Consider the following 23,939-nt stretch of genomic DNA (forward strand, 5'->3'; position numbering starts at 1 on the left):
TATATTTCAAACATCTAAGGAGAGAAGGATAGTAGAAGCTGTGAAGTCTTGGATGGGAGAAGTCATTCTGAAGGAGTACAAGCCATTGCAGAAATGACCAGAGTTCTTGGACATATCAAAAATGTTGAAGAAAGGATACATGATTGGTCTGCATCTTTTTCTTAGGAGGCTAATACTTTGAAAGAGATTTTGAATGATTGGGATGAGATTGCTAAATCTGATCTAGATGCCATGGTTACGTGTGATGTTCTTCTATCTTGTGAAATGTTCTACAGATGTCAAGGGCTCATGGGTTACAAGGAAGAGACACTAAGAAAGCTTGTAACGAAGTTGTAGGCCAGTTTAGAAAATTGCCAGGCAATAGAAGTTGGGATCACGTGTGACTTAGAACAAATGGGATGCCAAATTCTTGATGAACATGGTAATTTGGTTGTAGTTGAAAAGATAACTTCAGAATATACAATCAGGATCAATGCTGATTTAGATTTTGAAGATTTTGGTTCTTATACAATGAATAAATTTGGCTTGTATAAATCTTTGGCAAAGCACTTGCAAGGGTCACTGGCGACAAATTCCAAGATTGTGAAATCAGCATATGACAATGTAGTTAGAATGGAAGCCATATCAAAGACAATGAAGATTTTTGATCTTCCTACAGTGTGTGATGTTATCGTCAAATTCAAAGCACAAAAGAATGATCTTTAAGATTTTTATTTTGTTTTTATGTTTGTAAATTAAAGAGGATGTATTGCATGAAATTATGTAATTACATGTAATATGAGTTGCATGTGTAATAACATATAATCGAATAATTTCTTTTTCAGTTAGACTCGGTCAAAGTTGGTTGAGTTGCTCCCACTTTTTCCTGCATCTTTTTCTCCACTCCTTGGCCTATATAAATGAGTGTTCTCTTAATGTAAAATCTATCTTTTATTGTATGCAAGAGAGCTCAGGAGAAATTGTGCAAGCATAACTTTGATTGTATAGCGCCATTTTGAAAGAAACGTGAATACAAAGAATCAATTCAGACTTAACTTTGATTGAGTGAGATTGTTACTTGTGCAAGTTAGAAGCTTTGACTATGATTTGCATTTGTTGTCTTTGATTCACATGTTTTGCATTCTTGATAATTTAGTTTAAAAAGAGTTAGAAAGCAATCAGATCCAAAGCTTTGACTGGGAGCGGTTGTAGAGATATATAGACTAGAAGCTTTATCTATAGCTTATATCTTTTTCTTGATTCACAAAATAGTAAAAATCCTTTACTTTTGGAAGTCTTTGTGCTCCAATAGTAAAGTTTATTCATATAGAATTATGACCGGACTTAGAGCCAAATCGGTACACTTTCAGCTAGCCTTTGAGTTGGTGTTGGTTTATCGTATCACCGTTTCCAACTATTAAATAGAAGTGTAGTTAGAGATTTCATCTTGCCCATTACTCGGTCCACGGGTAAGTGGATTCTTTCTTGAAAGTGAAGAGGAAAGAATATTGATAACACCCTTTTACAAAATCTCTCAATTTCTTGCTTACTTTGAGTTGATCCAAGAAATGGTGAGAAGGAGGAGCCTTCCCTTTAAGGTAGGAGAGACTCTACTTCACACACTATGGTTGGTCATCCTATTTTGTTACTGGAGTTTACTCAAAACTGTCGGTTGCAAAATATCCACACAACACAAACAAAGTGAAACCATAATTAGATTGGAACCTAGCATCCATTCCGAATCCATGACCAAAATCAAATGCCAAGAAATACGTGAGAAAGCTGACGATGCAAAATGAGGCGATGTAAAAATTGCTCAAACACAAAAGTTGTTGAAAATCGACGAAATTAAAACCCTTTTTTCAAATGGGGAAAAACATCCAAAAATACAATAAAACTCAATTTCCAAGTTTGTAGGCAAATACGACCAGCATAACAATACGAACTTCTAATTAAAACACACAAAAAGCCCTAATTACTCATTCCTACCTAACCAAGCCAAATTAACTTATGAAAACGGAGGGGAACACTAGTTCACATCCTCCAACTATAAAGCAATTGAAAATGGAAACAAAAACGAGCCAAAACTATTAAAACATGAAGGCCGTACCTCACTACCACATAGCTAAAATGAGAGTAGGCGCCACAAATAACGGAGACGCCAACAGTGTTGAAACACTCGGCATAGGAGGAGTTGTCCGCTCCGAATCCAACGAGCCTACTCTTGTGTCAATCCCACAAGCATAGCTCTTACAACGAACAAATCTCTAAAATTCTCACAAAGGGCTCGGAGGATTTTGCTGCAAAAGTGAGAAGTGAAGTATTATTTCATTTTTGGGCCATATATGCACTTTAAAAAAAGTGACATGTAAGTAAAAAGAAATAACATAAATAAATTAAACCTTTTTTTAACCCAGATAAAATCAGATAATTCCACTTAAATGAAATTCAACTACGACAAATTTGTCAGTAATATAAAATAACTTTAAACCAAATATAAAATTCCCTTCAAATAATTAAATCGTACTATAATAATAACTTTTGTGACCACTGCTGATTCCTAAATGCACAGACACGTTCATGGGTCTAATCACAAATGCATAGTGAATTAAGATTTGCCAATTAACCAAAGGGTTTATTATTTTAATTAAACAAGATACGTCTCCCATACAGGGGCAACATTGGCTAGGTATGAAAGACCAAATCACTAACTCCACGTGCCATTGCCGAGGATATAAGTCCTGCACAATAAACAACACGATCAAGCGTAGATGCACAATAATAAAATAGCCGAAGCAACAGTGCGCGAAATTGCGTAATAATCATTTAATTAATTTCATTAACATAACCTATTTAAGTCATCCATTTGCACCATAACAAAAGTTTACTGCAAGAATGATATAAATATTTGTAGAACAAACACAACAACCATAAGCCGATAAAGTCCATCATATATCCATAAACAAAGCTTATATCCGAATACAAAAAAACCAAATATCATCATAAGGCATCATGTCACATCACTAGCATCATCATGTAGATATGATCAAACTAGACAGTGTAGCATCTAACATCTATCAACTATGATACTGGTGATGGAACCCAAAATTTTGCAAAATTTTGGGCCTCCATTCTTGAAGTAATTTTGGAGATAAAATTGCCAAATATTCTCATTAGCAACATAAGTTGGATTGCAAATGAAAGTTGTTAGCATTATGATTAGTCATATTAAAATATTCTAACCACAAAACAATTGAGGGAAGTTGGGGATGCTATTATTACTTTACTATAACAGAGCTCTAGCAGTTGTAGCAATTTTTCAAAACCGGAGGTTTTCAATTAAGCAGCTGATAGGTTGGATATAGTGTCTCCAAAGGTTGAAAGAAAGAAGAGCCTTAAAGAAGCTTCTTGATAGAGCTCAAGTTGAGGAAGATCAAAGGAAGATATCTACTATCATTTATCTCTTACATCTTTTGAAGAAAACTACAAAATATTTTAGCTATGATTATGAAAGCTCCAATGCACGATTGCAATCAAGTAGGAGAATTGTTATTGAAACAAATTTTGGAAGAAAAAGTAACACATATGAACAAACTTGTGTGAAGATATGAAGCTGCATACCAGTTCAAATGATTAGAAGCTTGCAAATAGAAGGATGTGTATGTACAATGAGGAGGCTTACCAATTGATACATGGAATAACTATCAGAAGCAAAACCTAAAGCATATTGAGCATAGATAATTCTTGATGCGAGAGATTTAGATCATGGCCACTTACCATTGAAGTCACGTGTCAGGCCTCTATACTGGACTAGGACAGAGAAAATACAATTCGTTACTAAGCAAGAATCTTTTGGAGGATCTGGGGTTCGGGAACTATTTGTTTATCAAGTATAGAGGAATTCAGATATGGGATTGATTCAAATACTTTGCTAGCTTGGGAATGCTTATCAATTGCCTATAAAATTGTGGGGTTCTTCAAGATGCCCAATAAATTCCAGCTGCTGTAACATGTATGGATGTTTGAAAACGCGGATAAGATTGGAAGAATCCTAATCTTATCTGGGTCGGATGAAGTTACGTGCCACAACAGTGACTAAATATTAGCTTCTAAATTCTGAAAGACACATAGGTTGACAGGGATAAGTGTTAGAGTTTCTTTCCTCGGTTCAGAAGATGCAAGGCCTGGTTGCTGTTGGTAATACAAGTGGAATTTTTACACTTGCCTGTGGGTTGGTAACTGGATGCAAATTGAGTGCTAGTGGCTCATATGCTAGACTGCATGTCTCCTGTGAGCTTAATTACTCTGGTTTTTTTAGTGCCTCCATCAAGGACCATCTTTCATCGTTCGTTCCAAATCACAGAAAGACGCCACATAGTCAATGATGAAGATTGATAAAATGAACTGCATAAAGATATTGATAAATATGTGTAGTTCTGCACAGAGACGACTTTCAGGCTGGGGAAGAAATAATAGAGGCAACGTGAAGGCCTGAGCCGTGGAGTTAAGAAATATGAATGTATTCCATGCCAAGAAAATTTAGTCACGTTCCAGTAAGTGCATATGAATGGAAGCTACAGATAGAAATAGTTTATTCTCAGACATCATCGCCAAAAGTGAAGATTCGACTACAAAATACATTGAAGCAAAGGTAAACATGAAAGGTCAATATAAGATGTTCACGTAGAAAATACGGATCACAGTGGCAACCCAAATACTTCCATTGGCCGGAGTTATAAGGTTTGGACCTTTCGTTGCCGTTAATGGTCATTGAAATATATGTAAAAGAAAAATCGAACTCCAAAATTGAAGCCGCCCACATCTAGAGCCGTATAACACACAGGGAGTGATATTCATCACGTACAAAGTAATGGAAGTTTATGCGATGGAAGAGAAATTATAATGGAAGCCATCGGCATCAAGGTTTTGTGACTTAAATTCAGGGGATTATTTTTGAAGGAAAGAATTAAAATGCTAAAATCATTCAAACTATTGAAGGCACCAAAATTTATTCTTGACAAGGCGTGACTAGTAATTCAAAGGAGGTGCGATTTATTTTTAGGGATATGATTTTTAATTTCATAAGGTCACGTTCCTTTTAAGATAAAAATATAGAAAAGATATGACCTTTTATTCAAAAAGGCACGACTTTAGGAAGGAAGAGATATAAATAATAATAAGAACATTGAGCCAACAAGACATCATGGTATCATCCGAACATTTATATTCTCTGAGGGGAAAAGTATTTTTATTTTATTATTGTATGGAGGAATAAAGGGTCTATTATGATTTTGAAATATAAAGTGCATTATTTTATTTTTAAAATAAAATAAAGTCTTTTGTTTATTTTTAAATGGCGTGGAGATTTAAACTATAGGCAAATCGTCCTTCGTAATTATATTTTAAAATTTTGTATATGATTTTGATATCAGATAAGTGGACATGGTCAATTAGCATTTTAGATTTGATCATCATAGGTGTTGTGAAATATTAAATTGTTTCCGTACCTCTATCCAGTTTGTCTCCTCAGCGGAGTTACAATTCACTTTGGACTAATTCAATATTGCATTATAATTGGTCTGTCACATTTGGATTATAAAAATTATTAGCAGTATAAGTGCATTGAACATTATGAAGTTGTATGTAAAAGTTCACTAAGGTTGACTCTATCGCCCGGATGAGCAAAGGCACTAGTCTTTTATTTGAAGTCAAAAAATCTATATATTCCTTCTACAAGCATAAAATACATTATTAATAAAATTTATACAAAACATTCAATTATCAAATATTTAGCATCCAATTTCAATTTCATCGAGTTCAAGAACCTTGCCAATCGAAGAACTCCAGAAGTTTAAGTTCGCTATAGAAAAGCCTTGAATCGAGCAATCAACGTTTAAGGTGAAGGTCTACCCGCTTGGGTGTAGCAGAGCTTGAAGTACAGGGGAATCAAGATGTATTCTTGTTCGTTGGCCAGAACTGATTGAGAAGTCCTATCGGAGAAGTGGCAGGCTCTTGGATTTCCAATTTGCGGTTTTGGGAACCAACAATTGGCAATCAAAATAATGTCAAATCATTGAAGCATCTCAAGTGCACATAAACATGAATATCATAAAGTATCTCTCGAATCAAGATAGGCCATGGTACGGAATGCAAATGCGGGAGGCACTACAATCTCGACCATGCTGGTCCTCATTGATGAATTCTTGGGTGTTTCCATAAGTGAAAATTGGTTATTGAATATAAACATTGCCATGTCATTATGCCCAATTTGGCCTATGGCATTAAAGATGAAACATATAATTCTTTTCAGATTGTTCCAACATCATACATGCACTGCACTCATCTTAGAGGTATATTGACAATACTTTGTATGAACTGGCACTCTTTGACAGAGATTAATTAAAAATGCACAATCATACTTGAAAGTGTCTTCATGGACATATCCTTTCCATCAACATGATGGTACATTCTTATATCGATACAAGAGAAAAGGAAAAGAATATATATACATAGGCTGTGAATCATTCCAAACTTTGGATTAAAGAAAGATATTGATGCCTTCTTTTGATAGGCCAATCAGATAAATCTGTTTTCTGAATTCTGAAAAATACAAAGATAAACAGAGTATAAATCATGACCTGAAAATTGTAAAGCTCGACTTGAGCACTGTATATAATCAATTAAGGCTGAATATGGTCGGCAATCTCGTGCAAGAATAATCACAAGTCTTCTGTTGATGTATAGCATCAATAGAAGTAATGATAAAACTATGTTATGTGAATTTTGTTCATCAGACGTGTATATATATATGTTTGGATGATTGTCATAACATACATTTGGATGATTATCGACAAACATTGTAATATGTATATTATCGACAGAAATTGTAATGTGTATATTATCGGCAGACATTATAATGTTATCGGGGGTTTTGCCGATCACATAATTTGTTGTTTATCTTAACTAATAGTTGGTTAGTTATGCCTTCGTAGAGGCATGACCCTATGTGGCCAAAGGCCACGTAGAGTCGTGACTCTACGGGGGCATGACCTTTCACATGTATAAATATAAGTGCAGATCGATGGGAAAGATAATCAATCTAAGGCATTACAGACCCAATGATTTGCACACTCACTTTGCAGGACAACTATCAACATTATTCATTGGAAGACAATTAACATATTCTCTCAGCAATCTCCATTGTAAAGATAGTATATCTTCAGCAATCCGCAGCACCAAAGTTAAAGGCTCAACAATCACCATTGAGAGAACAAACTCTGCATCTTTGGTTCTGCCATTGTTCAAGTAAGGATCTCAATTATTGTCTATATTTGCAGTAATAGTTTTATCTATCAGTGATCACTAAAACTAACATGTTAATCCTATAGATGGACATTGGTAGTCTAGCCAATAAGCCGGTTCACTTAGAGCAATCGATGGAATTGAATACACACTCGCTTTGGAATAAGAACATAAGCTATGGAAGAGTGGATGATTCACGACAAGAAGCAAAGTGAAGAAATTGAACTGCAGACTGAAATGGGAGAAGTAATTATAACCCATCGTGAGAGGTGAGTGTAGAATGTAAAGACTCACCAAATGCATGCTCAGTTATGCAAGAAGTCTGAGGTGGCAAGGTGTTCAACAAAGCCATTGGCTCAAAAATATAATAAATTATAAGGAACCATTTAACATTTATAAGATTCGATGGAATAAAATGAAAGGTGGCCACGCATGAAATAATATTAATCCATAGCCAAAGTGAAAAAATAATAATAGCTTCACCCTCATAATGTTTTAATATAAAGACATTGTTGTACTTACCTATACTCATGTGTGTATGTACACATACATCCATATATGCGTAAATCCTAAACATAAGTATTTTATGTATACATTCAAAATAGGCATATACATCTTAATTGATTTACACACATATACATATATATGTATGTACACATATGAGTATATATAGGTATCATGTTGTCATTATATTAAAACATGCTTTACACAACTGAAGGTTCTCAAATTATAAAGGTAACAAGTTTTGTTAATGCTTAGTGGTTTTTTAATTAATAATGTATGATAACTGGTTAGTTCATGGTAGTCCAAGGTTTACTCTTGCTTGCCAAGTCGTCTATCCTTAGTCAACGTAGTTTAGATTCCATACCCAATGGTTTGTGAGTGGATTTGGTGCCCCATTCCTAACTCCCATTTTGGTGATATTCCCCCCCCGTCATTGCACTCCTACAAAAAGGAAATGTTCTGGAGTAATAACATACTTCCATGATTTCAAAATATCAAATGAATTTCAAAATAAAACATAATCCCATAATATTCATTTTCAATTTCAAGCATAACGATTAACTGACATGTCATATGAAATTCGAGTAAAACAATTGACTAACATATATGAAATAATAATGAACAACCAAAATTTGATTTTACATTATCAAATATTTTAACATGTCAACTCATATCCTTTTCAAACAATCGTACAATCTGAACAAAAATATAAAATATCGCTGCTATCATATATCTCAGTCTTTGTATCATTGACTCCATATACTTGCACTTTTCTCATTTGCAAAGATACATAACAAAAATATAGTAACTGTCTTCCAAACTCTAGTATCTCGCCTATTCTACTCTTCCAAAGGGTTCTTCAGCATCCCATGAATGACTTCAACCCTTCAAACACCATGCAGATTATACTCAAGCCTCTGTCACATTTCTTGGATGCCGATTCACTGTATTTTGCATGCAACAGCAGATACTCATTAATTCTTGGTCCATTCCTTATAGGAATCAGGGATATGGTGTAGACCCATGAGAGGGAAATTTCACACAGCAACAAAAACCTTTAAACCTTCCCTAATCTCTACACAAAGAAAGCATGCAGCCACTGTGGCACTTTTATTTGAAAGTGTGCAGCATTAACTGTTTATGCAGTGAGTATTGAGATCGACCTTGGTAGTAACCCCATTGATACTAGGTATCCATTCAACATCAGAATTAGTTCTAGCCTCCATTTCCCTATTTATGAAACTTAAGAATCATCACAACCATGAGATAAGGGAGAAGATATTATGACTGCAGTTAAATACCAGTACACAAGTAGATTTTCAAAAAAGAAGAAAATTGACTTTTATTATACAAAACCACACACACAAGTAGATTTTCAAAAAAAAAAATTGACTTTTATTATACAAAACCACACACACACCATACCCTTCACCTTTCTTCTCTATATCTCATTCTCTATTTTCTTCATGAGATTCATTGCTTATGTAATAGAAGACCTTTCAAATCCCCAAAGAGTTCGTCCAAGATGGTTGACCTTCCATCTTCTACAAAACTGTCATTTTGCAAAAAATGTTAACAACATTTTTTTGACAACACATTTTTGACAATTTGCCTCTTTTGCTAACTCATGGCTATTTGACACCATATATAGGTCCAACAGGCTTACAATTTATATGTTTAATTCATTTGTGACCTTGCATGATACCCCTTAGGGCCTTTGACCAACTTTGACTGATCCTTGACCAACCTTCCATCAAAATTGTGATTGCAGAACATATTATCGTTAAGACTCGGTCTAGTAAAATAGGAATTTGGATTATAGTTGATAGTAGGAAGAGCAGGATTTACATCCTTAAGTATAATTCATTCATTGTTCCTCTAGTAGTTTCTAACTTCAACACCTAGTAAATTCTTGCATTTTCCTGCATGCTGGAAGAAGATAAGATTTTCAAAAATAGGATTATTCATAACCCAACTGTCATCCCTAAACTTGATCCTCTTTCCATTACCAAGATTCCATCTTTTTCCTTGCTTAACATGTTCTTATCTTTATGGATACTATTCCAGATCTGGTAACCATTAATCCAAACATCTAAATAGAGGTAATCCTCAAGGTTAGGAGCTGCAAAGACATACTTTTTCTTAGTTAGAGAGTTCCATTTTTTTTCCTCTTAAAATATTCTCTAAATTTGTTCAGAGAGAAGAAATTTGTTAATCATCCCTAAAGAAGAAAAAAAACCTTGGATCAAGAGGAGGCACATAGTACACCACTGAGACTTCACGTTGATCACAAAATGGATCAAATTACAATCATGGCCTAGCCCATTACATATGTTGAAAACATGTAACCAAGGTATGACATTTATTTTGATTTTTGTAAAAACAGTTTTGATCATGAGGTAGCATCCATTTCACATGAACTCAATAACATGGTTGAGTCTTCCTATGTTCGTACTCAAGTTGATAGTGGTGCACATGAGATATCCGTACATATCAACTCCAACCCTTCCCTAGGTTGAAGAACATTCATTTATAGGCTATATCTCTTGACCTTACATATTCATTCCTACTTGTTCGATCAAAACAAGGAATGTTGACCTTCCAAATTTGCAAAAGAAGTTGCTTAGCAACAATATGTGTTGCATGACAACTTTTTGTCAATTTTTGCAACTTTTTCATATTTCTAATCAAATGCCTTCCAATATCTTCCAAGGTTGATAAAATTGCATATGCAGATGTATGTATGTATATATGTATATAACTTTATCACTTGTAACTATAAATTTCAAATAGTACATAACCACAAAAGTTTCTTATAATTCTATGGTTCTCTTTGTAAGTTTATAAAATTAATTGCTTATGTACATCTTTTTCAAGTTTGATATTTCTCTTTTTCTTGACTCACAATCCAAGAATAATTTTTTAAAACACATATTGGCTAGTTGGAGATTGAGCCCAAAAATTGTAAGAATGATTGTGCCAAAAGAGCTAAAAAAAATCATTGTGCACGATAATCATCTTTTTACCCTTTTTTTTGGCACATTTTTTCTTACATTTTATGATTTTTGGTGAGAACAAAATTCCAAACTAATCAGGTAGGTGATCCAAAATTAAATCATAGTTGGTTGAGGCATGTTTAAATACCTTATTTCACATGCTATTGAATGTTTCTCGAATGTTCAAGGTAGTAACTCCTTACACTCAACACTTCATTGAAGTTATTCTCATTGCCACAATGACATTACCTCTAAACCATGCAAAGAATGTTGAAGTGGTTCCCAACCTTGAAACACTCATAACTTAAGAAATGGCAAAGCAAATGTAGATGCAATACATGACAAAATGCACAACTTGTAGTCTTCATATATAGAAAAAGATCTTTTTTAAGTTGCTTATTATTAGCACAACAAAAAAATTGTTCCAGCTGCATACATATTCCAGAATCCAAATAATAAAACAATAAAACTCACTCAACCCGTCCTAAGTCACAAGCCATAACCTAGTTCAATTGGTGTAGTTGTTGATTAGCTGGGTTGATTGCAAATTCCTGTAGAATTGTCATTAGATTAGGTACAATAAAACAAACAATCAGTTGTTCGTATCTAGCATTAACTTGATTGGTCTATTTGGACCTACTGATTATTGTCACAAGCTTTTAAACATAACTATATAAGGAGTGAGGACGTATATAGGTTAACCTTACATTAACTGTAAACTACAACACAAAGGTTGCACTAGGGTATTACATGATTGTAATTATAGAAACTGCTTGGTTCGCCTGAGTGGGTGTATCATGGTGAAGAGTTGTATTAGGTGAGTGAGGTGTGTAAAGCTCACCACTGGGTATAGGAATACAGCTACATCAAAACAATTAGAAACCAGAACTACATATTTATTAGAGTGAGTAGTTCAAGGGTCTTGATCCCATGTATACAGGTATGTAGGCAACCTGATAGGTTTGCTTCCAGTGTGCAGACGCCTTGGACATAGTTAGGTAGCACTTAACCATGTATGTATATAACTGTTCTCTACTGAACAGTGCCATCCACATGGGGGGGGGGGGGGGGGTAGTTTAGCTTGCACCTTTGACAATAGTTCATTTCCATTATTTGTGCTCTCTAAATCAAATGTATATAACTTTATCACTTGTACCTATAATTTTCAAATAGTACAAACCACGATAGTTTCTTATAATTCTATGGTTCTCTTTGTATGTTTATAAAATTGAAGTTTAAAAATTAATTGCATTTATGTACATCTTTTTCAAGTTTGATATTTCTCTTTTTCTTAACTCACAATCCAAGAATAATTTTTCAAAACACATATTGACTAGTTGGAAATTGAGCCAAACAATTGTAAGAACGATTGTGATAAAAGAGCTAAAAAAAATGATTGTGCATGATAATCATCTTTTTACGTTATTTTTGGCACAGTTGTTCTTACAATTTATAATTTTTGGTGAGAACAAGATTCCAAACTAATCAGGTAGGTGATCCAAAACTAAATCATAATTGGTTGAGGCATGTTTAAATACCTTATTTCACATGTTATTGAATGTTCTTGAATGTTGGGAAACTGCAGTATAGATATTGCATTTGTTTGGCTGTTGGCATTAATAAAAGAAACATATTATCACATTCAACAGTAAATTACACTTATTAATTTATTTGTATTTATCTGCCTGTCTGCTGAGAACATTAAAATAATCTCTAATAATTTATTGTAGAAATGTGTGTGGCATGTGAGAAAGACATTATTTTCTCTTCATGTGATAGAATTGAGCCAGCAAACATCCAATTCCATTTGGAACATGTACCATTTAATTGCATTGAGGTCAACAATTCTGAATTTTGACTATGTTAAACAACTAGTTTTCCCCTCAAATCTCAACAACCTTGTGTTCTTCGACATTACAATCTGTCAACAATAGCAGCAACTCCATTTCACACACTATACAATTCTCTCTATATAATTGATTTCTGCCTTTTTGTTTTCTAAGGTGCGTTATAACTTTCTTCCTTCTCTTTTAACTGTTCTTCCTCTAAATACAGTTAACATCTTCGCAATTCCACTCTATCCCGTTTTGAGTGTGATGATGAAAAGATATTGTATAGCCAATACATTTCAATTGATTTTGTATGCTTATCGTGACTTATTGTTGACATAGTTTATCTAGATTTTTATTGCTGCCTTTGTTTATATATTTATAGTAATATCCCTTGCCCAAACTAACTGATTTTAGCTCAAGGATTATTGTCAAACACTTGTATGCTGCCTTTCAATGCTAAGAAATTTAGAATGTTCACAAATGATATTACAATGCCTCTTACAATGAACTAATATGCAAGTGCAGTTCTTTTGGTACTTTCAATGCTTATACATGGAAACTAGATATGGAATGCATACCTACAGCCAATTGACATTTTGACAAACAATTGACATACAACTATTATGCTGATCATATATGCTATTAGATGGACATTTCGTCAAACAAATGGTATGCAACATGTATCTCATTTATTGAATTCATTCTCATGAACAATGTTTCTATGAGTTTGCCAAGACAAATGGGCTTACAATAATGACTACAGTAATGCCAAAATCTGATTCTGAATTATCACAGCAAAATCATATGTCTAAAAATTACAGTGCTAACTACTAATAGTTGCAAGAGGAACCTGATAATAGTGATGTCCAAGAATGGAGATGAATCAAGCATAAGTACTGTAGCGTGATATCATTTTTGCGTATTGTAGCAGCCAACAATAAATGTATTCTCCAATTTAAGTACAAATAGAACTCCTAAATCGAAGCTCTCCTGAATACCAAATTCAGTGGATATTTCACCACCTCAAATGGTTGTAACACTGAAGAGTTGACGTTCTCCAATGGCTGACTGAAATCGGAAACTTTAGTTTCTTCTCCCAATTTTATATCAAATGCAATTCACAATAATCGGATGATTAACAATGAAGCTCTCACCTCTATTTATTCTTTTCTTTCACCCATCTAGAAAGTAAATAAAATATTATCTCTAGAAGCTTCCCCCTTTCCAATACAATAATTATTTGTATTTCTAGAAAATGCACTCTCTAGAAGCTTCTCCTTTGCAATACAATAATTAATTGTGCTTCTAGAAAATTAAATTAATTAAATATATAGTCATCTTTTAATTTTAACTTATTTAATGACTTTATAAGAAATTAATTTAAGCCATTTCTCCTTATTTCTCCACTTAGCCTTCAGAGAATGTAAAGGCTAAGAACTCCATTGAGATGCTAAAAAGATGGGGACATTATAGTCCGCCCTCCCTGAAATTGCTTGTCCTCAAGCAACTTCAAGTCTGGATGCTGCAAAATCTCCTCATTCTCCCATGTTGCATCCTCTACTAGTAGGTCCTTCCGTTTCACCAAATACTTTCTTATAGTACGCCGCCTCAAGTTCCTTGCCCTGAAATCAATGATAGCCTTTGGCACCAATACCAATTTTCTCTCATCATCCAAGGGTGGAATCATTGTAGAAGGAACAATATGATGTCCTAGCACCTTCTTGAGGCGTGACACATGAAAAACACTATGCACCTTGCTCTCTGCCGACAAATCTAACTCATAAGCCACCTTTTCCACTTTCCTGATAATCCTGAATGTACCATAGTATCATGGCTTAAGTTTCTCGGCACCACTCTTCTTGAGAGTGGATTGATGGTAAGGCTGCAATATAAGATACAACATATGTCCAACCTCAAAAGTCCGCTCAGTCTTCTTCTGGTCTGCATACTATCTTTGCTGATTCTGTGCCTTGGTTATATTATCCTTGAGAGTCTTAACAATGTCTTGACTCTCCTGTAACAAATCACTTGCACTGAGCACTCTACTATCACTCAAAAGTAGATCCATAAAATTGGATGCCTCATACCCATACAGGGCCATAAAGGGTGACATTTGAATAGACGTGATGAGTGGTATTGTAGCAATACTCATAGAGATAATTCCACTTTACCCATGCCTTTTGTTTCCTTGCTATATAATTTTTGAGATATCCCTCCACCCATTTATTCATTATCTCTGTCTGACCATCTGTTTGAGGGTGGTAGCTAGTACTTGGAGTGAGCTCTGTCGCACACAACTTGAATAGCTCCTACCAAAAGTGACTCATAAACTTGCTGTCTTTGTCACTCACAATGCTCCGAGGTAAGCCATGTAATCTAAATATCTCCTTGAAGAACACCTCTACCACCTATATAGCAATGTATGTAGCAGTGATCGAAAAGAACTGTGCAAACTTTGTAAGGCAATCCACAACCACATATATGCAGTCCCTGCCTTGGGCTCTAGGCAGTCCTATGATGAAGTGCATAGATAAACACCCCCACTTCCTATCAAGAATTGGAAGTGGCTGAAGTAAACCGGCTGGATAGGAGTGTTCCTTCTTATTCTACTGGCAGGTGGGACACTCCTTAACATACTGAAGTACCTCTGCTTTGAGCCCTTTCCATGTGAAGCGCTCTCTAATTTGTCGGTATGTCTTGTAGAAACTAGGATGTCCTGTCATAGGTGAATCATGAAAAGAATTTAAAACCATCCTCCTCACCGTTGAGCCTGGAATCAAAAATATTCGCCCTTTGTAAATGATGAGCTCATTCACAAGGGCGTATCGCTGTCCTGAATAGTTCCATGTATGAATCTGACTGTCCACACATCCTTTGCATACTCTGCAACTCCAATCCTCTGATATACCTGTCAATAAGCTCAAATGGGGCCTACATGATAAAGCATTAGCAACTACATTCTGTGTCCTCTTAAAATATGTAATATCAAAGTCATAGGACTGTAACTTGCTCACCCACTTTTTTTGCCTATCATTGAGATCTCGCTGCTCCAAAAAGTGTTTTAGGATATTATGGTTGGTTTTGATACAAAATTTGCTACCTACCAAATATTGCCTGAATTTAGCCAAAACATGCATAATGGCTAACATCTCCTTATCATATATGCTGAAGCTTTGCTCTTACCCTCTTAATTTCTTGCTCTCATAAGCAATAGGGTGCTTCTCTTGCATAAGCACTGCTCCAATGCCCTCTTTGGAAGCATCACAATGTAGCTCAAAAGTTTTGCTGAAATCAGGAAACGCTAACATTGGACAGGAAGTCATCAACTCCTTAAATTTCTCAAAACTCAGGAGACCACAAGAAAGCTCCCTTTCTCATCAAATTTGTCAAGGTTGTTACATGCCTAGAATATCCATCCACAAACCTCTTGTAGAAACCACATAATCTCATAAAGCCCCTCAACTGTATAAGGTTCACTAGTGAAAGCCACTCCACAATGACACAAATCTTTTCAGGATCCATGTGTACACCTTCTGCTCTGATGATGTGACCCAAATACAACAACTCTGTCATACCCAAATCACATTTCGACTCCTTTGCATACAAGGACTCTTTGCCCAATATATCCAACACTGTGTCAAGGTGAATCAAGTGCTCCTCCCAAGATCTACTGTACACCAAGATATCATCGAAGAAGGCAAGTACAAATTTCCTCAACTGAGGATGGAAAACCTTATTCATTGTTGCCTGAAAAGTAGTAGGTGCGTTAGTTAGCCCAAATGGCATAACTACAAACTCAGTATGACCACAAGGACATCTAAAGGCTGTCTTCTCGATGTCTTGCTCTCTAACTCTGATCTGGTGATAACCTGATATCAAATCTATCTTTGAGAAGAAGAAAGCTCCATGAAGCTAATCTATCAACTCATCAATCCTGGGAATGGGGTGCCTGTTTTTTATTGTCTCCCTGTTAAGCACCCTGTAATCAATGCACATCCTTAATGTCCCATCCTTTTTCTTCACCAACACCGCTGACGAAGCAAAAGGATATTTACTTGGTCTAATGTGGCCCATAGCAACTCCTTTATGTTTTTTTCAATTTCATCCTTCAACCTCTTCGGATGCTTGTAGGGTGTAATCATGATGAGCTTAGCCCCCTCCTCTAACTCAATGATGTGCTCAATACCCCTGTCTGGTGGTCTACTTGGTGGAATGTCACTGAACACCTTAGAGTGTTTAACTCTAAGCTCTAGAATATCAGGAGGATATTCAATCTGTTGCTGTCCCTCCTGTGATGGCATTAACATGCACTCTGCTGCCCACTCTACCTGATCATGTCGAATCAATCTAGCCATCCTTCGGAAAGAGACCATTTTGAAATCACTGTCCCTGATTGCCTTAAGAATCTGTATCTTCCCATTCACTTTAAACCTCATCTCCATCTCCTTGAGATTAAAAGTGAACTTACCAATATCATGCAACCAACTCATCCCAAGGACTATATCTGTATCTCCCATAGGCACAATATAGAAATCTATTTTAAAAGCATAATTATTAACTTCCAATGGGAGTCTAGTGATCTTACGATCACAATTGAGGACATAGCCATCAGCTACTCTCACTCTAATTCCCCCAAACTCCTTTGTTTGTATGCCATGCTTCTCCACCAACCTAGCATCAATGAAATTATGAGTGGCACCAGTATCAACCAAAGTTATAACTCGCTGTCCAACAAGTACTCCTCTCGTTTGAAATGATCCTTCCTGCTTAATACTAGTGAGACGAGCTTCCCTAAGTTGCCCATCTCCTTCCCCATCCGTGGACTCCATTTTACACAAGTTTTCAGCCTTGTCTTCCTTTTTTTCACCATCTATTTCCTCTATATTAGATTGCTGGTCTGAATTATCTGATTTTGATTCGTCATAGTATGCTCATATAATTCTGTTAGCTTTGCCCTTTGGTCTAAGAGGACAATCATGGTTTGCATCATAGGGTCCCTTATAGTAGAAACATAATTTTTTCTTCGTCAAATCATTTAATGTTTCCCTGTCAAAAGGTACTGGAGTTTTATCTTTAGAATCATTTTAAAAATCAGTCCTCTTTTTTTTTTATAAAATGGTTTGTTAACCTTACTAGAAGATGCTCCTTTGGATTGAAATTTGTTTGTTGAGACTGCATGTTCCATACTTCTTGCCTTTTTCATAGCTTCCTGTAAGAAAATGGGATCAAATGCCTTTATCCAACCTCTCAATGGTTCGGATAGGCCCTCAATGAAAAGAACTATCAATCTACACTCTGAAATGTTGGCACCATGACTGCGAACCGCTGAAATTCACCAATGAAATACTCCAAGTTGCCTGTTTGTTTCAGCTGTGCTAATTCTCATAAGTAAACCTCTGGATCTTTCCTGTCAAATGTTTCAACCAACTTATCCACAAAGTCCTGGTACTGTGTCACCTGATTATGCTGAAGTGTTACCATACCATGGTACCACGAATCATGTGCTACTCCCTCCAAATGCAAAGTGGCGTTTTTGATAGCTTCAATCTTTGTCATTGGCCTCAATGCCAAGAATGTGTCAAGCTTATGAATCCAAGCTTGTGCTGTCATCTTAGCACTCCCATCAAATGTAGGCATAGTAAGTTTGCCTGCAGCCCTCTTCAACTCACTATTTTGACCCCTAGGTCTCCTATCCTATTTGAGTGACCTATAATGTTCTCTCCTTTGATTTACAAAGTGTTCAAAGGTCATCCTCTCCCAAACCTGCGGTGCCAATAATTCCCATTCATCATTTGCAGCCATAAGGATATCTGCAAATGTTTCATCCTCAACTTCCTTTGTTGGTTCCTGTCTAACAAAAGTAGGACGTGTGGGCCTGTCTGCTGTTCTGGAAAGAGTTGTATGAGTTCTAGGTGATCCCACTGCACTCCTGTTATCCCCTTGTTCCAAATTTTGTCTGTAATGTGGGTTCATGCACTCAACCATAGTGGTGAGTACCTGCAAAGTTTGATCCATCGCTCTTGTCCTATAACTATTGCTTTGAAAAATTCCCTTGTTTCCTGATCCTCATTCCTATTGTCTCTTGGTGGGCTACGCTCTTGCCTATCACCCATGGTGTCTGGCTACCTGATAAAATCTTGTTCCCTGTCAAACAAAGCTTGCCTGATAGTGAAAAATCTGTGAGAGCCAACCCAAGGTGGCTTGTGATTGCTAAACCCTCAGGATGACAGGATTTAGCTCTGATACCAATGTAATATCCCTTGCCCAAACTGACTGATTTTAGCTCAAGGAATATTGTCAAACACTTGTATGCTGCCTTTCAATGCTAAGAAATTTAGTATGTTCGCAAATGATATTACAATGCCTCTTACAACGAACTAATATGCAATTGCAGTTCTTTTGTTACTTTCAATGCTTATACATGGAAACTAGATATGGAATGCATACCTAAAGACAACTGACATTTTGACAAACAATTGACATACAACTATTATGCTGATCATATATGCTATTAGATGGACATATCGTCAAACAAATGGTATGCAACATGTATCTCCTTTATTGAATTCATTCTCATGTATAACGTTGCTATGAGTTTGCCAAGACAAATGGGCTTACAATAATGACTACAGTAACGCCAAAATCTGATTCTGAATTATCACAGCAAAATCATATGCCTAAAAATTACAATGCTAACTACTAAGAGTTGCAAAAGGAACTTGATAATAGTGATGCCCAAGAATGGAGATGAATCAAGCATAAGTACTGTACCGTGGCATCATTCTTGCGTACTGTAGCAGCCAACAATAAATGTATTCTCCAATTTAAGCACAAATAGAACTCCTGAATCAAAGCTCTTTTCAATACCAAATTCAGTGGATATTTCACCACCTCAAATGGTTGCAACACTGAAGAGTTGACATTCTCTAATGTCTGACTGAAATCAGAAACCTTAGTTTCTTTTTCCAATTTTATATCAAATGCAATTCCCAATAATCGGATGATTAACAATGAAGCTCTCACTTCTATTTATTCTTTTCCTTCACCCTTCTAGAAGGAATTAAAATATTATCTCCAGAAGCTTCCCCCTTTCCAATACAATAATTAGTTGTATTTCTAGAAAATGCACTCTCTAGAAGCTTCTCCCTTGCAATACGATAATTAATTGTGCTTCTAGAAAATTAAATCAATTAAATATAGTCACCTTTTAATTTTAATTTATTTAATGACTTTATAAGAAATTAATTTAATCAATTTCTCCTTATTTCTCCACTTAGCTTTCGGAGAATGTAAAGGTTGAGAACTCCATTGAGATGCTAAAAAGATGGGGACATTACATTTATTATCCCATAACAACTTCATTACGTTTGACTCTAATATTTCTCCAACAACAGATCTTTTGTGTACCCCATTAATATGTATACTTTATTTGTTTCTGTATTTGTCGTTAGCTATCTTGGAGACATAGCAACTGTGACGTTGACGTGTTGATTGGAGTATTGAATGCTCTCTAAAGTTATCGCTCACATGCTGACTTGGATACTCTTTCTTGTGTGGCTCCCTTAGAGTCCTTGTCATATCAATTTTAAACTCCTTCTTAGCATATACCATTGCTGCCTTCAATTCAGTTCATCCTATATTTCCAACTTCATAGGTGCTAAGTTTTATGCTTAGTCACATACATGTTCAAATTTATTATAATGCCTTAGTTTCTGTCACTTATATCTATTCATAGTGAAGGCAGCAACATCCTATTGGTTGTAATGGATGGTAATTATTTATTCTCTTGTTTGAAAGCATTCTTGTGTGCTTGATCCTTTCTTTGTCATTCCTTGTCTTTGTAGTTGTCTTATACTTAGTTTTTCTGATATTTTTAATTAGTAGCATATGTTTGTTATATCTCGTGAATAACCAAGTACAACTCCTATTATATCTTTCTTTTTTAAAGGATAGATAAGATATATGAAAGTGCAAATAATTCATTGTTCTCTACTCTTTACTTAAACTCGGCTTTTGAGTTAATGGGAACATGTTTTGTTTAATGGTTTGTGAAATTAACTACATTTATGCAGAGTTATCATTGTTCAGTTTATATGAGAACTTTTTGTCATATTATTATTGTGGAACTCAATGCATTTTAGATAAATAACAGGGAGAGATTGACATGCACCACGTACTTAATTTTTTTTTTCTTCCTTTCTCTGTCATGTGATGTGAATGAAGTTCTATAAAGTTCTACGGAGGAAGAAAATAAAGAGCTAGGGTATGTTGCACTGAATATTTTGTAATGAATTTGTGGCAAGTGGTGCCAAATTGATCTCGTGCTTAGTACGCTTATATGACATTGGATTATGTTTTTGTGATGTAATTATCAAATTACATTTTTCAAGATGTTTTCACCTTGAGCTCCACAATGTTTTGGCAAAGAATGGTTTAAAAGTTAATACATAATGAACAATACATATAATACAAATGATAAGAATAAGTTTAGCAAGTCAAGACCAACAATGTTGTCAAAATAGTAAATTTAAATTATTAAAGACATCCTTTTTTAGCCTCATGCCTCAAAATGCATTGTCTAAATTATTAAAGACAACCATTTTTAGCCCCAGCTTCTCCTCCCTAAAGTGTTCAATATGAGCAATGGGTAAACAATTTAGGGTCTTGGTAATGAACTCGATTTCATCCCTTTCCACATCCTTGACCACCAAAATCTTTGCCTTGGACCGATAATGCAATGAAAGATTAGTGATGACATCTCGTAAAATATTCTTTTAGATCAATAACATGTTGCATCTAGTGGCTTTGATCTTCTTTGTCATACCCAGAATATAATTCCTCTCCTTCAAAATCCTATCCATCATTGAATAATCAGGGACCACAATGTTTTGCTCAATGTCCGTCTTGGGAGGTGAAATTTGGAACTGTATTATGCCAATCTTTGCATTCTCAATCTTGCTGGGGCCTCCAGCTATATGGCTTGCCTTCTTATCAAACACCAAACCCTTAACCATCTCGTATCATCAACAGGTCCGCCCAATTTTTGCAAAACTTTGATGTCCCTCAAATCCACAATGTCAAGCTTCGCAAGGTCGATGACATTCAAGACGACGTCAACAACAAGTGGGGCCAATAAGGTAGAATATTGGCTGGCAACCTTACTGTTCAAAGAAGTGCTCGCACTTTTCACCAAAAAGTCACGGTCCATCAATTCGACAGGAATAGCCATGGCAGTTAAAACATCAACGACCTTCTCAAAGGCCCTGTGAAAGGCTTCTGACATAATGGTAGGATGAACACCTTTAGACAACAAATTCACACATTGTTTAAGAATCGCACCGGCGATGACAACAATTGTTGTCGTGTCATCACCAACAACAATATCCTAAGATTTTGAAAGCTCTACAAACATTTTAGCAGTTGGTTGAGTTACCTCCATTTTGTTAAGAATGGTGGCACCATCGTTGGTGATGATCACATCGCCCGAGGAGGTGCAAAGCATCTTGTCCATGCCCTTGGGACCTAGTGAGGTTTGAATTGCGTCCACAACGACCTTTGCTGGGATGATGTTGGCATGCCGGATGATGTCCCTGCGCTTGATGTCAATGTATTTTTCTGTCTTGGTAGCCGGTGCTACCCGTGGGTGTTGCACTGCATTCGCCATTTTCAACTTCTTCCAAAACTTCTTTGTGTTGTTTGCTTCGCCTCTCAAAACCCTAGCAGCAAATCAGTAGATCGAATACCCTTCAATGAAACTTCGAGTGTCAGATCAAATTCCTCTCACTCGAACAAGTTCGTTCTTACTTCTCACTATAGTCACTGGCGAATCCAAAGACTATACGATGAGCTCAAGTAAAGATGATGAATCTAATATAGAACCCATCCAGGAGAAAGAAAACGAAAATTGCTGAGAGGCGTATTGCAGAGAACATGTACCAATATGATTGAAAATGTGCTAAAGGCGTATTGTGACCCAATCATTTTTTTTTAAAACTCTAGCTATCGTCGAAATTTCGACGCAGTTTGTCGTCGATGGTATAACTCGTCGAATCATCTTTGGTTGGCATCAATAGTTCAACATTTTGAATTAGTTGTCTAGCACCAACATCTGACATAGATGGGGATGATTTTCGACAGATCTTCCCGTCGATACATTGTCGACTATGGAATGCGTTGAACGTTCGACGCAATTCTAGCGACTCGACTTTCAACATTTAACTGTCAAAATTTCAACCAAAATCGCATCGAAAAATAGGTCCAAATTTACTAGTGATCAAAAGTAAAATGATGAGCACTCCTCAATGTATAGAAATCCAACCCTAGTCAATGGCTCATCACTAAATACAATCTTCCCACTGAACATGGATGAATCATGCTCATCCCGACCAACTCTTGTGCTATCACCATTGACAACCTCCTCAACTTTCACATCTAAACGTTGAGCTAAAGTAGAGCATGCCAAATTCAATTTGTGATTTAGCTCAACAATCTGATTTTTTGCTTCGTGAAATGCTACTAAGGTAGCCTCAAGGGCGCCCTTAGTATTGGAGAGCTCACAAGTAAGGGTGTCTACTTCTTCTTCCTTAACGCCTCAAAAGAGATCTTTGCGAGATTGAGAAGATGATCATGATCTGAAAGAAGATATAGATAATTCGACTTCATTGTTTTCATCCCTTCCTTAACCACCCGTAAATGTGAGAACTCCTCTTTGAGTCCTTTTTGTCTTCTCTCTAATTGTTCCCTCTGAAAATGCTTTTCAACCATCTCATATATGTTAAAAAATGCAACAGAGCTGCAACAATTTTATTTTTAGCTACTTTCATTTGACTCTCCAAGTAAGGTGAACTCATAGGTGTACAAGAGAATTCAACTGCATATGATTTAGGGGAGTACATTTCATCACACATATCAATGTCATCTTTTGTGCCCAACTGTGTACGGGAATTATGGACAACATTATGTTCAAGAATCAAAACCCAACCATCACAAGAAGAATCCATACTATATGTAGGGACCACTAAACCTAGATCAAAATAAGCATCAACACTCACATAAGTTGTGGTGTCATCATTGTTGGCTGATTGGTCAACCTTCTCACATGGGCTATCAACATGCTCACAAGAGTACTATTGTAAGCAGCCCTGTAAGATACCTCTATCTCCAAACTACCTATCAATAAACCTGTGCAATTATTAACATGTATCCCATGATCATGTGAAGACTGCAATGCATTGGTAGTTGATTGCTCTTCTTTTTCAGGACCACCATTAAGCTGATTTTTGACTGCTGTAAACTCCTCATGCAACTCTTTTCAAGTTCTTTGTGC

At 35.9% G+C, this 23,939-nt stretch overlaps 1 protein-coding gene, 1 long non-coding RNA gene and 1 pseudogene across 3 annotated transcripts in view; 1 reads left to right on the forward strand and 2 right to left on the reverse strand.

Moving 5' to 3' along the window:
• The window catches only part of AMY2 (alpha-amylase-like 2), a 113,190-nt gene that overhangs the window by 41,739 nt on the left and 47,512 nt on the right, over window positions 1–23,939 (forward strand). The window lies entirely within an intron of this gene.
• LOC149578365 (uncharacterized) overlaps window positions 1–23,939 on the reverse strand; it is a 111,642-nt gene that overhangs the window by 40,638 nt on the left and 47,065 nt on the right. The window contains exon 2 of one of the 2 annotated variants that reach the window (XR_016364377.1): window positions 2,090–2,279. This is a non-coding gene — a long non-coding RNA (uncharacterized LOC149578365). Of the gene's footprint in view, window positions 1–2,089; window positions 9,930–23,939 lie in introns of those variants that run through there. The other variant, XR_016364378.1, reaches the window with a different exon arrangement.
• Window positions 21,178–22,277, reverse strand: LOC149578366 (T-complex protein 1 subunit delta pseudogene; annotated as a pseudogene).

Source organism: Cupressus sempervirens, chromosome 1 (genome assembly GCF_028749045.1).
Source record: "Cupressus sempervirens isolate cs-2001-9-10 chromosome 1, ASM2874904v1, whole genome shotgun sequence".
Classification (NCBI taxonomy): Eukaryota; Viridiplantae; Streptophyta; class Pinopsida; order Cupressales; family Cupressaceae; genus Cupressus; species Cupressus sempervirens.